The 13,905-nt window shown below is 45.0% G+C and overlaps 1 long non-coding RNA gene and 1 pseudogene across 1 annotated transcript; both read right to left on the bottom strand.

The window, feature by feature from the left end:
- Positions 1-771: 771 nt before the first annotated feature.
- LOC112481577 lies at positions 772-3,576 on the bottom strand. Its single transcript, XR_003046965.1, has 3 exons — positions 3,083-3,576; positions 2,332-2,440; positions 772-839 (listed from the first exon to the last, which is right to left on the bottom strand). It is a non-coding gene; the product is annotated as an uncharacterized LOC112481577 (long non-coding RNA).
- A 6,683-nt stretch (positions 3,577-10,259) lies between these two features.
- LOC112481606 lies at positions 10,260-10,375 on the bottom strand (annotated as a pseudogene).
- Between the last annotated feature and the right edge of the window lie 3,530 nt (positions 10,376-13,905).

The following is a 13,905-nucleotide window of genomic DNA, read 5'->3' as shown; positions in this document are numbered from 1 at the left end:
TATCAGTATAATTATATAACAAAAGAACTAAAAGCAGAGACTCAAACAGTTATTTGCACACCAATGTTTATAGCAGTGTTATTCACAATAGCCAAAAGTGGAAACAACTCAAATGTCAATCAATGGATGAATGGATAAACAAAATGTTACACAAACACTGGAATATTATTCAGTCCTAAAAAGAAAGGAAATTCTGATACATACAACATGGATGAACCTCTAGGACATTATCCTAAGCGAAATGAGCCAGTCACAAAGGACAAATGCTGTATGATTCCGCATTCATGAGATCCCTAGAGAAGTCAAACTCGTAGAGATGGAAAGTAGAATGGTGGTAGCTAGGGGCTGGGGATGGGGAGAAAGGGGAGTTATTTAATGGGTGTAGAATTTCAGTTTGAGAAAATGAAAAAGCTCTGGAGATATATGATGGTGATGGTTACACAACAATGTAAATATACTTAATGCCACTTATAAATCATTAAAATGATAAATTTTATGTTATGTATATTTTACCATAATAAGAAATTTAAATAATAATATAGAAACTCGAAACATAGAAAAGACAGTTATTCTTCATAATCTCATTCCCCAATCAACCTACATTCTTTTTTATTTTTTTGTAGGCTCTCCGGGGTGGTGATCAGAGCCCAGGTGTCCTGACTCCCAGGTTTCTCCCACTCTACCACCCAAGAATTTCTGAATAAAAGAATCAAGAAGTTACCCAAGGAGTGTGTGCAGTAGAGAAGTCTCTGGGTCAAAATTCTAGAAAACAGGTCTTTGCTTGGGGGGTGGGGGGGATGCTCCAGGGGCCAGGTGATCGGGGATGAGCTTGACTGCACCTGAAACCAGCAAGAGAAAACTTTCTTTGTAGACCAGGCAGCTGGTTGTGGGCTGCTGTGTGCGGTGATCTGTCCTTGGTCCTCTTTGGTCCTAAGTCTATGTGGTAGTTTTAAAACATGTCCACAAATTCCTTGACACTCCTAAGACTGAGTCTACTTTCCTGCCTCTTGGATACAGGCTGGCCTTAGTGACTCACTCCTATGGAATAGAGCAGAAGTGACTGCATGGCTTCCAAGGCTAGTTAAAGAAAAGGGTAGAGCTCCTGCCTGGCTTGGGCCCTCTCTATCCCACACTTGAGGCATATCCTTGGAACGCAGTCGCCATGTGTGAGAAAGTCCAAGTCACCTGTGGCTGCCCTGGTTAAAGTCCCAGCCAGAGTTGACAACTGGATCCTTTAATGAGCAACTCTTCAGATGACCCCAGCCCCAGCCTTCAGCCACTTCATCTGACACCAAGTAGAGGAGAGGTGAGCTATCCCCTCTGAGCCCTGCTCAAAACATGGATTTATGAGAAAAACAAATATCGCCGTTTTAGGTCACTAAGTTTTAGAGTGGTTTGGAATGCAGAAATAGGTTACTGGGACACTCTACATCAGTGGTTCTCACCAGGTGAGTAAGGACAGGGGGGCCTTCTCCAGCATTCACTATTTAACCCTACTAGTCCTCCCCCCCACCCCCGCATTCTATTACACTGTTTTAGGACCTGAACTGGGGAGGATGAAGAATGCAGCAGCAATAAGAGCATTGAGTTAGTTAAGAAATCTCACAGGTGATTCAGATATGCCCTCCCCCTAGCTGAGATCCACCAGGCCTGCTCTGTCCTATACAGTAGCCATTAGCCACATGTAATTCTTCCAATTAATTCAAATTAAATAAAATATTCAGTTCTTCATTCTCACTAATTACATTTCAAGTGCTCAGGAGACACATGCAGCCAGTGGCTACTGCATTTGACAGCACAGCTACAGAGCATTTCTGCCACTACAGAAAGTTCTGTCGGACAGTGTTGCATTAGAACCTCATTGCCTGGAGTGGACTGAGGACTAGCAAGGTCAACATCACCTGGGTGCACAGAACGCAGACTCTGAGGCTCCTCCCGGACCTGCTAAATCAGAAGGTGTATCTTATCAGGATACCAGGTAATCTGTAGGCCCAGGAATGTTTGAAAAGCTTTACACTAGGTAGTTCTCAGCCTTGGCTATACATTTGAAGTACCAGGGCAGCTTTTTAAAAAGTCTAAGGCTGAGGCCACACCTCAGACCAAGTAAATGGGATAGGAATCAGCCTTCTTTAAGATTTTCTTTGAGATGATTCCAATGCACAGCCAAGGTTGAGAACCACCGCTCTCATTTTTATCCTCTGGGGAGTCCGACAGCTTCTGCTCTGTAGTGGGCATCTGCTAGATTACTTGACCAGTGCTACTATTTGAGGAATTGTTTTTTCTGAGTGGTTGTAATAAGAGTTGTCACATTTGTACAATGTCACCCCTCACCGAGCCACGAGTTACTGGGTTGGATGCTTCTGGTGTGCTGGGCTAATTCCATAGTTCTTTCCCTTGGAATTTTGGAGCTGAGATTGAACAACTCTCCGGGTGATTGAATCTGTTGGATGTAAAAGTTAGGAACTGTCAGTGGTCCCTCTCCCATCATGTGAACCAGAGAAGTGGAAGAAGCTGGCCGGCAGAGAGGAGCATTGGAGAGAGCGATTTCTGACGGTGTTTGAGTCCCTGGTTCAGCTCCTTCCCAATGCCCAGCTATATTCCTGTCTTAGGTTCCTGTGTCCTTATGACACATTTTCCTTTATGTCTGATAGTCTGTGACTTGCAACCAAAACAGTCCTCATTTATATAATCCTGGGCCTGTTAACTATGTTTTAGAACAGAATTTCCAACTAGACTCCACAGGTAATTCAAACCTAATAAATAAAAAACAGCATTGTTATTATTATTATTGTACTGCATAGCACATTTCTTTTGCATGCTTTTCTATATTTGTGTAACATTTCGTAATAAAAATCTTTTTTAAAAAAGCCATCCCCTCCCCTAAGCCTATTTATGTCTATCTGAACTAACGGCATCATGACCTCCCAGTTTGCTGACCTAGAAATGTGCAGGGTGTCCTGGAATCTCTCCTCCTCCTCGCCTTTACAGCCAGCCGGTCTAGGTGACTGTGTGTGTAAAATACCCTGCACACGTGTCTGCCCCCGCCTCCTTCCCCACAGCCACTGTCTATTCGGATTCTCACCTTCTCTGTCCCGACAGCCTCCTGATATGGTTTCCCTTACTCTCATTTCTCCCCCAGCCTGGCCTTTTGCAGGTTAATCTTTTAAGAAGACGGTTCCGATCCTATCACCTTCCTGCTTTAAAGTTTTCGAGGGCATGCTGCTGCCAACGAGATCAAGTTGAAATTCCTCGGCTTAGCACACAAAACCCTTCCCGATCTGGCTCCAGACCTACCGCTCCCGCCTCAACTTCACTACATGTGTCACCACCTCACACTCAGACAAACTCAAGCTCTCTGAACTCACGGTCTGCCTTCCTCACGTGCGTTGTTTATTCATCCACCCATCCAGTAAAAGCGCAGTGATGTGGCACTTTACTGGTGTTGGGGATACAGTCTCTTTCCCCTTGAGATCGAAACACTCTTTTATCTAGCCAACTTTTACTAGTCTGTCAAGGCTCCGCTAAAACATTAGCCCTTTTGGAAGCCTTCAAAGACGAAGAGCTGCAGTTCTCTCTGTGGTGGGTGGAAAGGGTGTGCCGGGAAGGCTTTCAAGAATAATGATGCTTATCTATTCCTCCAGGATCTCCTAGAGTGACTCCACTTCTGGGCTTGATTCCAAGGAAAATTACCAGAAACGAATCAAGATGCATTGGCCTGAACTTTCAAAAAAAAAAAAGGCAGCCAAGTCAAGCTGACTAGCAGATGCGTCATGCCGGAAATGTGGCTGGACACCTAATTTTCAGGAAGAGAAGCCTGTGTGGATTGGAGTATATGTAGATGGGTGTGCTCCCATACGTATGCGTGCATGTCCTTGTGCTCTTGCTTGCCTGGATGTGTCAGAATCCCTAAGGATGAGCTGAATGGAGCTGCAGTCAGGGGCACAGCTATGATTATGCTCTGGGGAGCCTGGCTACTTTCAGATATGGAACCCTCTTAAGGACTAAAAAGTAAATTGTCAACCCTAAGCTAAGTTGAGGACATTTTAGCTACTAGTGAGATCGCAAAACCAAGCAGTATTTATTATCTCCTATGTGCCAGGTACAGGGATTCAACGATGAACTATGGTCCCTGCTCTCGTGGGGCTTATTTGGGGGAGTAAGCAACCAGAAAATTCTAGACCAGGGGCTTGAGCCCTAGCAACCAACATGGCCCAAGCTCCTGCTAGGCTCAGTATATGTTAATGATGTGCCCCTTTTTTATGTATGAGAGATTTAGAATGCTTCCTGGATAAAATTGTCTGGTTTATTTGGGGGTAGGCTGAGGGGGTAGGGGAGCAGGGAAGAAGCAGGCTTTTCCAGCAGTGCAGCCACTCTGAGGAAACGTGTGTTTGCAAAACCGGAAGCCACAGCTCAGGGCTGTCCTGTCCAATTAGAAGGGCCAAATGATACCAGGTCTAGTGTATATGATCCTCAAAGGAACAGAAATTTGAGAGTTTGGTGAGCTACCTCCTGGAATTCTGCTCTCTTTCAGCTTAAAGGACCGCTAACTGACCGCCAGGTGCCTCCTTCACTCTTGCTAAACTCCAACAGTTCTCTGCAGCCATAAATTGCAGCTGACGCTCCCAGCCCCACCAGGAGATAATGGGACCTGTTGAATCTCAAGGAAGCAATCAGTTGAACTGAGTATGTGTAGGGTCCCCCTGCCCACATGACCACTTGTTGCAGGTTCCATTTCTCTGCCATGATGCCATTTGGAAAGTCACTGAGGTCCATTCCAGACTGAGGCTTTCAGTGGCCGGCATCTGGCCTTACACCGTGATACATTGTTGCCCACATGTTTCCAAGTGAAAGAAGAGCCCAAGGGACTACCTCATCTTTTCCCAGCTCCTGTGTATGACCGGCCTGACTGCACATGAGTTCTTAGCCTGATTCTGGTGGAAGTAGATATTCTCAAGAAAACATTAAGTGGACATGGTTCCATAGTGTAGCGGTAAGCACATCTGCTTCACATGCAGAAGGTCGTAGGTTCGCACCCCAGTGGAGCTACGGTCCATAGTCTACGACCATGCCACCCTGAACAAGCCCAATGTTTGATCTCAGAAGCTAAGCAGGGTCAGGCCTGGTTAGTACTTGGATGGGAGACCACCTAAAAGACCAGGTGCTGTAGGCATAAATAATAATAATAATAATAATACATTAAGCTTCATGCCCTTCACAATGTGTCTAGCCATCACTGGTCATCAGGAAGATTTACTACCTCTGTGATTTACTATCCACCTGAGATCCAACTAGAGGGCCCACTTGTGTCCTGGTTCCAGGAGACACATCTGTCCTCTGGCACTCCCACAAGGGCTTCAGCTGGATCCTAAGGACATCGCTCCACTGCTGTACTTTCTACATGTAGCAGGACTGAGTGGCCGAATTTTATTATTATATCTATAAAGCTGTTATTCACATGCTATGAATTTCATCCTTTTAAAATGTACAATTCAGTGGTTTTAAGTATATTCATGAGACTATGCAATCACAACCACGATCTAATTCCAGAACACTTTTATTACCCCCAGAAGAAGCTTCGTACCCATTAGCAGTCCCTCCCCATTCCCTCCTCCCTGCAGACCCTGGCGACCGCGATCTTCGTCCTGTCTCTGTAGATTTGCTGATTCTGGGCATTTCATGCAAATGTAATCACTTAATACATGGCCTTTTTTTTATTTCATCCATGCTGTTGCATAAATCAGTACTTCATCCTTTGAGATTTTTAAATTTTTTAAATGTTAAATTTTCAATTACAGTTGACATATAATATTATAGACTTTGTTCCTTTTTTATAGCTGAATAATATTCCAGTGCATGAATATACTACATTTTTTAAGTCCATTCATTAGTTGATAGACTTATGAGCTGTTTCCCCTTTTTGGCTATCACGAGTAATGCTGCTATGAACATTCATGAACAGGTTTCTTTGTGGACATATGTTTTCAATTTCCCTTTGGTATATACCTAGGAGTAGAATTTCTTAGTCTCATGATAACTTCATGTTTAACTTTTTGGGGAACTGTGGGTGGCCAAATTTACATCTACTGAGTTCATTCACTCCTCCTCACTTCCCGTTTGAAACTCACCCTTCTGTAGCAACAAAAGGGCCCACACCTTCACCCTCTACATTGTTGAGTATCTCTATGAACTTGGCTCCTCGGCAAAATGGGGAGGCACCAACTTCAGGCAAGAAGAGAAACAATAGCAGGCACCAGCAGAAACAACCTTCAGGAAGACTTTGTCTGCTTTCCTCCTGCCATGCCTCCACAACCCATTCTGGCTAAAGCCTCAAGAACTCTTCTTATGCAATGTTACCGTGACTGGACTTCTGGATTTTGTGTCTCTAGCTGCCTTCATCCGTGCACACTCAACCTCCATCTCAACACTGCCTGCTGAGCACGGTGTGCTTAGACCTTGCCACGCTCACCTGGGAACAAGAAGCAGCAGGGGGAGGGTGATCAATTGGGGAGGCTCACAACTCATGGTCTGGGCCACGACATGAGCAACAGCAGAGGGCTCCAAGCAGAATACTGGTGAAAAGTTGCTTCGTACTTCAGAAGTTCAACTTCAGCAGATGCAGGAGTATGCTGTCAATTTTAAACTTCTCCTGAGCAGATAGAATGAAACCATGCTCCTTGCTCTTGTGTTCTCTGAAAAGCACAGTCCCGCATGGTGAGAAGCAGAGAAGTGGGCAGCAGATAGCCACATTTCATACTTGGAAACTGAGGCTTAGAGGGGCTGAGTAGCCTGTCTAGAGTGACCAACAGTCCCCTTTTGCCTGGGAATATCCTGGTTTTAGCACTGAAATTTCCATGTCCCAGAAAACCCTTTAATTCTGGGTCAACTGAAGGTTGTTCAAGGTCATCCAAAGCCACACAACTCAAGTGCTGGAGCCGAATCTGAACCCAGATCCAACCATTTCCAACATCTTCTTCCCGCTGAATGAGTGACTTATTGAGCAGGTCAATCACATGAAACATATTCAGAGCTTCAACGAGAGAGTGCAGGTGCTTCCTGTTGCTCTTCCCTTCATATTTGCTCTCTCTGCGGTGGGGACCAGCCCAGTTGAGAGTTCCAGCCCTCACCCAGGGCTATCTTCCTGCCAACGGTGAATAAAGACAGGGCTGAGCTCAGAAGAGTTTAATCACTGCTCAAGGCAACCTACCTTGCTGCCCAAGATCCTAAGAGTCAGAGATTCCAACTTTGAGAACCGTGAAACATGATAAGAATGAATTAGAAAGTTCCCAAGTGCCACCTCTTTGGGGAAATCTGGGGAGGTGGAAAACACATGGGCTTTGGAGCTGGTCAGCCCTGGGATTAAGTCTGAGTTGTCCTTGGCAAACTATTTGTGTCTGCATTTCCATTTTTCACAAATCTCCAACTTGAAAGGCTGTTGGGAGGATAATATTAGTTTATATAAAGCACCTCATACAGTAGGCATTCAACATTTGGGTCCCCTTCCACCTTGATCTAGCATTGCTTCTCATCTTTGACAGATCATAAAGGATTTGCCCCTTCACATTAGGGAGCCACTTTAAATCTGGTTACCATTCAAGACTGCTCTACGTTGACCATCTAATGCCCCGGGCTCTGAGCCTCACTTTTCTCCCATTGTACCTGCTGGTCCATCTTATTGACACTTCTTCTTCCTGGAGTCCATCACTGACTACTCTCTCTCCCTGACCTCACTTCACTTCTTCTATAACCTTGACTTTATGGTGTATTGCTTCAGCCCCTTCCTTTTCAGCACTTGCCAGCCTGTCCTTCTGCCGCCCCTTCCTCCTAAATCTTCTGCCCTGGACCAATACAATCACCTTCCTTTTGTTCTATTACCAGCTTAATAAGTCCTGTTGGAGAAAATCACACAACTCACTACATTTAGTGTCTCTAACTCCACCTGATCCCTCAATCATCCTGTAACGTGGATCTGGGCCACTCTCTCTCCCTCACCTACATACGGTTGCTCTTCCAAACCTTTCACGTCTTCCCCAAAGAGCCCTGCCTAACTCCAACAGCTCTCTCCATCAGTTGCTAGCCTCTTCTTCTCCCTCCATGAAGAGAGCGGGAGCTCCAGCTCCCTTCCTTGTTGATTCTCAGCCTCTAAGAGTTGGCTCCTTTTGCTCTTTTCCCCACCCCAGCAAGTAATCAGAAAATAAACATCGTGTTCAGTGCTTGGCTCTACTCACAGCTTGCCTAGGGAGTGGCTTCCTCCAGTTCCCATAGCCCTATCTGCCCTGATACTTTCCTTCTGCAGTGAAGGAAGATGTGTGCCACTTTGTGCCCTCTGCTGATCTTCCTGCCTTGTCCAAATGTCTCTACTCCTCCTATGCTACTGCTCCCAGCCGGTGATTGATTGTGCATCTTCTATGTGTTTAGCAATTTGCTAAGCACATTTTTATTTTATTTTATCCTCTAAAATAACCCTTTGAAGCGGATCTTATCCCTTCTCTACTAATGAGGTTCAGAGACTTTAAGTAACTTGCCCAAGATAGATGGCGGAGCTGGACCTCAGCCTGCTTCTCTCTTCACTCTGCAGTCCTGGCATATGAGGTCAACTTCCCTGGCCACCGACAGGGTCCTCATTCCCTCCTCTTGTCTGACTAATCCGTGCTCGCTTACTGCACTCTGTGGAGGTGCCTTTCAGGTTTGCCCCTCAGGTGGCTCTGAGCCCCTCAGGTCAGGAAACTTCATTTCCATTTCCAAGTGCCCTCTGTGAATGCTTTTGATTGTATTAAATTCAAGCTTTCTTTGCCTGTGTATTAGTGTTTGGTGTTTAGTTGAGCATTTTGCCCTTATTCATGTATAAATTGAATGGACATGAAAAAGTGATGATACTAGAGAAAAGATGTGAGATTTCATAACCTTGGTGCACTCGGGGCAAAGTTGAGAAGTACTGCGGATGCCAAAGTCATCTGGCCTTGGTTGGACAACGTACTGGGTTTTAGTTGGTCTGCAGTATATTCAATTAAGAATGAAAAGAAGAAAACTGAAATACGCATGGAATGCTGGCAGTATATGATTTAGGCTTATTCTAAAACTGTGCTCTTCGCCAGCACACCGCACTGCCTTTGTCTTAATGCGCTGGCTGAGCATGCCGTGTGCAAGAGCAGATGCCTGAACCTCGTGTGATATATATAACGGAGACCAAATCAGCTTGTATTTTTAGATAAATTCTTCCTGACACAAAGCAAGAATGAGTGCATCTTGGCGGAATGATCTCGCTCGCTCACACTTTGATAGCAGCTCATGCAGCAGATACGAGCGCTGGATCTGGTTGAGTCTAACCAATTCAGATGGCGGGGCGGGGCGGGGGGGAGCGGATGTCAGTCCTTTGGATATATGCTGTCGTGTGTTCTGGAGAGTGATTATTCTCTGTGAGGAAGAAAACAGATAAAGGAAAGATCAAGTAAACGAAGGTTAAAAAAAGAAGAGTTGCTGTTGATCAAACAATTCAGTAAGAGATGTGGAGAGGGAAAGCAAAAATGTGGAGGTTACGAAAAGTTACCATGTAACTATACTTCCACAAAAAGGAAATTAAAATCAGGTTCTCAAATGACTAACTTCAGTCATCCAAACCAACTGACATAAAGTTCTTTTTCAACTCTATGTTCCGTTTGACAAGATGTTTAGGCTCTGAACTCAAGCTAAAGCATAAAATAAAGCTAACTGCAGATGAGAAAGATCATGGCTGCCCAGATCAACCTTATCTGAGAGACCAAAAAAGAAAGGCTATGTTTTGTGAGAACCTTCAGGGAGAAGAGAATAAACATTTACTCAGTACCTACCATGTGCCTGGTCTGTGCTATGGAGTTGACAAAAATTGATTGGTCTTATTACCCCCAGTTTACAGATGAGGAAACTGAAGGTCAGTAGGTCATGAAGCAAGGAAAGGCTGGAACCAGGCTTTCAGCCCACGTCTCTTTGCAATACAACATTCTGTCTGTGAGTTCTTAATGCACTACTATAGGTTTCTGCTTTCAGAAATGATTAACTCACTGTGTAGTACATATATATTGAATCATTATGTTGTATACCAAAAACTAATACGATGTTAGTTATATCTCAATTTTTAAAAATGATTAACAATGTACACTTATCTACCAAGAGTCTGGATCTCTGGAGCCACTCTAACTACTGCCCTAGAGGTGTCCTGGCCACTTTCAGCCTGGCAGTTTTGTTTTTATTTTTATTTATTTATTTTAATTATTTATTATTATTTATGCCTACAGCACCTGGTCTTCCTAGGTGGTCTCCCATCCAAGTACTAACCAGGCCTGACCCTGCTTAGCTTCCCAGATCAGACGTTGGGTTTGTTCAGGGTGGCATGGCCATAGACCATGGACTCCACTGGGGTGTGAACCCAGGACCTTCTGCGTGTAAAGCAGACGTGCTAACTGCTGTACTATGGAACCACGTCCCAGCCTGACAGTTTTGAACTGAGTGTTGGTATATAAAGAAACTTACTCTTAGAAAGTAGTAAAGTTCTCATTATTTTCAAGGTTTTTGTGTTTTTAAACTGCGATTCACAACAGGAAATAACATTTTATATTGTGAGCCAGTAAACACAGAGTATTTAACTGAAACAATATTTAGCCTCGTTACATGTAATACTCTCTTATTTTCTATTCCTCTTTTAAAGTATTTTTTTCTATTCCTAAAGTGTTATTTTCTATTCCTCTTTTAAAGTATCCTGGTCTTGAGCTGTTAAATTAATTTCGTGGTCCACAAATAAGTGGACACAAATAAGTTTTTCAACCTGCAGGTTGAAAAACACTGTCCTTGAGGATTTTGATTGATCTTGAAACTTTTCCCCCTCGTTTTACAAATGCAGAAATATTATAGGCTCCAAAGAAAGAAGTGACTTCTGTAAGTTCACACAGCTAAGAGGTATCGGATGGAGGGCCTCAACCTGGAATTCTGTCTTTATGTCCAACGTTCTTCTGAATACAGAGTTTCTCCAGAGGAATCGTAAATAAGAAACTAAAGAAAACCTAAATGCAACCCTGCAAGAAGAGAGACACAGATGTGTGAAAAGACAAAGGAGGAACATTTAATAGAAGTCTCACTACAGCCTGGGCATTTGACAGTCATTTATGAGGCACTTGCTTTGTGCCAAGTGAGATGCAGGCACTGGGAATTCAGAGTTGGTTAAGAGAGTTCCTGCCTTAGAATGTGCTTGGGTTTAGTAGAGGAGGCTTCCATTGTAAACTGATAAATTATAGTGCAGTGTAATTAGAACTGGACTAGTGACCTAGGAAGCACAGCTGGAGACCAGAGAAAGGAAAGAGGAATTCTGTTTGGGAAAAGAAAAGCCCTGAGGAGCCTGTGAGAGAAAGCTTGGTGATGGGTGCAGGGGGATGCTGCCGGTGGTCATGGTCTGGGCTGAATGACTCGAGAGTAGAAGATGCCAGCTGGGCAGAAGGAGAGCATTTCAGGCAGCTGGAGTAGTATGAGCAAACTGTAGGGGACAAGAGGGTAGGGAGTGGAGGGACCCTCTTTGCAACTTAGTCAAGTCACTTCTGCTTGCTAGACTACTCATTGGAACAGTGAAGGGTGAAGAGAAAAGCAATGTTCAAATTTTTCTTGTGGTAAAACCCTTTGTTCAAATGAAACCACCTGGAGGCCCAATGTGTAAGGGAGGAGGTAGAGGACTTTTTCCTTAACAGGAAACACACATGTCATTATTTGGAAATGTTTTTTGAAAAATCCTTGTTGAGGGCAAAGGGGCAGATTCTCAGTGGGGGCTGGGTCCGAATTCGCACCAAGACTTTAGGAAGAGGACAGAGCTTCTTTGTTTGAGAGAGGGAATAGCTCTCACGCAGTCCAGGAGGGCAGGAGAGAGGGACCCACGGAAATTGGGGGGGTCCACGCTGCTCCTGCTATGGCTTCTCGTCTCCACTCTCTCCCATCCTTGAGTCCATTCTCCTGTTATCAAAATCCAGAACAAGTTACCTTTTTAAGAGGCAAAACCCTTCAATGGCTCCCTTCACTCTCTGAATCTGAACACGTGATCATGGCCTCCCAGGCCCCGCACCATCTGCCCCCTGGCTGCTGCCCAGACCTCACCTCCCACCAGCCTCCCTCACTCACCACCAGCCACCCTGCCCTCCCTGCTTTTTCTAACTTCATCCCACACACTTCCTGCTTAGAGCTTTGGTGCTTGTTGTTTGCTCTGCCTGGCCCACTCTTCACCCAAATTATCTATATTTCTTTTTATCACTTTAGTCAGGTCTCTTTGCAAATGTTTATCTGAGCAGAGGAACTCCCAGTAGACAACAGCCTCCCAGATGCAGGACAGGGAAAATTTTCCCAGGTTGGGGCAGGGAGAGACCAAACCCTGCACCAAGAGAAGAGGGTCTTTCGGTGAAGTGTGTAGAAAGAATTCAACACACAAGCCAAAATTAGAGTCAAAAGGAAAGTTTATTAGAAAAGGCGTGACACTCCACAGACAGTGTGGTCTCCTCTCAGAGACAGAGAGGAACTCTGAGTGTTCAGGGAATTCAGTTTATATATCATTCTGTAGTTCCCATTTCCTTTGATATGTACACACAGTGAGGAAGGAGAAAGGGAAGAGTCTGTAGCCTGAAGGCCTGTTGGCAGTTCCCAGCCTTAAATCCATAGGTTCCCCATGCTTTTAGCCATAGGGAGTGAACAATTTTATTTGTATAGGATAGCCACTTAAAGACTCTGTTCTGCCTGTTTCCCCTTCCACAGGTGTGGGGAATGGGTGGCTGGCGATCCCAGCAGAAATCTTCCTTAGTTCTGCAGGTGTCCTCCTGGCCTGGCTGCAGGGCTGATCAGCCCATTGCAGTCTCCTGAATGTGGCTTGGTTAACATTTTAATTCTCTTGCCTCTTCCCTACATTATCCCCATCTCTCTTCATGCCTCACTCTGCTTTTTTTATTTCTTCATAGCATATATCATGCAGTAATGTAGCTTTCCATTCGTCTGACTCCCCGCACTGGAGTGAAAGCTCCTGGAGGGTAGGATTTGACTGTCTTCTTCCTTGCTATCTTTCCAGCATGTAGAATGGTGCCTCCAACATAGAGGTGCTCCATAAACATGTGTTGAGTGAGTTGCTTTGCCAAGGAGGCAGAGGAGACGATGACAGGGGTTGAGACAGCAGGAAGCTGTCAATAGCAGAATGCTTTGAAAGGATTTGAACTTTCTCGGCCTGTATGACTGGGGGTGGGGTGAGGTATAAGGCAACTTCACCTGGACTTAAAGGGGCAGGTAGGCTCACAACTGGCATATGCGTTAGATATGAAACAGATCAAACAGAAGCTGATGAGGTAGAAGCAGAGGTGGGGATGGTGTCCCACTGCCTTCGCCTTCTTCCTTTGGGCTCTACAGGCACTGCATCAGAGCAAACCCTACCTGTATCAGCATTAACTACACAGTGGTCTTCCTTGTCCCTGACAGAGGATGAACCCTGAGACTCCTTCCACCACAGGAAAGGCATCTCTTGCACTCTAGAGACTTGAGGACTTGCTGTGGGGAACCCAGGGAGTCTGCAGGCCTGGAGGGGAGTCTGGATCTCTGCGTAGGTGGAGTCAATGTATCAGAGTGAACTCATGACAAGTGTGGAGCCAGCATTCTGAGGATTCCAGATGTGTCATGCATGGAGACACATCTCTCACAGGGTTCACCCCAGATCTCTCTGACCTGCCATCATTGATTTCCTGTGTTTGATCACATACTGTGTGATACGCTTCTAAAAAGGAAGAGGTGAGATGGATAATAATGAGAGAGGAGAGAGAGGAAAGAGAGGGCTTGGAAGAGGTGGAGAGACGAAGAAGAGAAGAGGCGGAGAGAAAAAGACGTGAAGAAAGGGATTATGAAGAAAAGAACTGAGCAGGGGATGTG

Source organism: Pteropus alecto, unplaced genomic scaffold (genome assembly GCF_000325575.1).
Source record: "Pteropus alecto unplaced genomic scaffold, ASM32557v1 scaffold44, whole genome shotgun sequence".
NCBI lineage: Eukaryota > Metazoa > Chordata > Mammalia > Chiroptera > Pteropodidae > Pteropus > Pteropus alecto.
The sequence above is the reverse complement of the archived record's forward strand: the minus strand, read 5'-3'. Positions and strand labels throughout refer to the sequence as shown.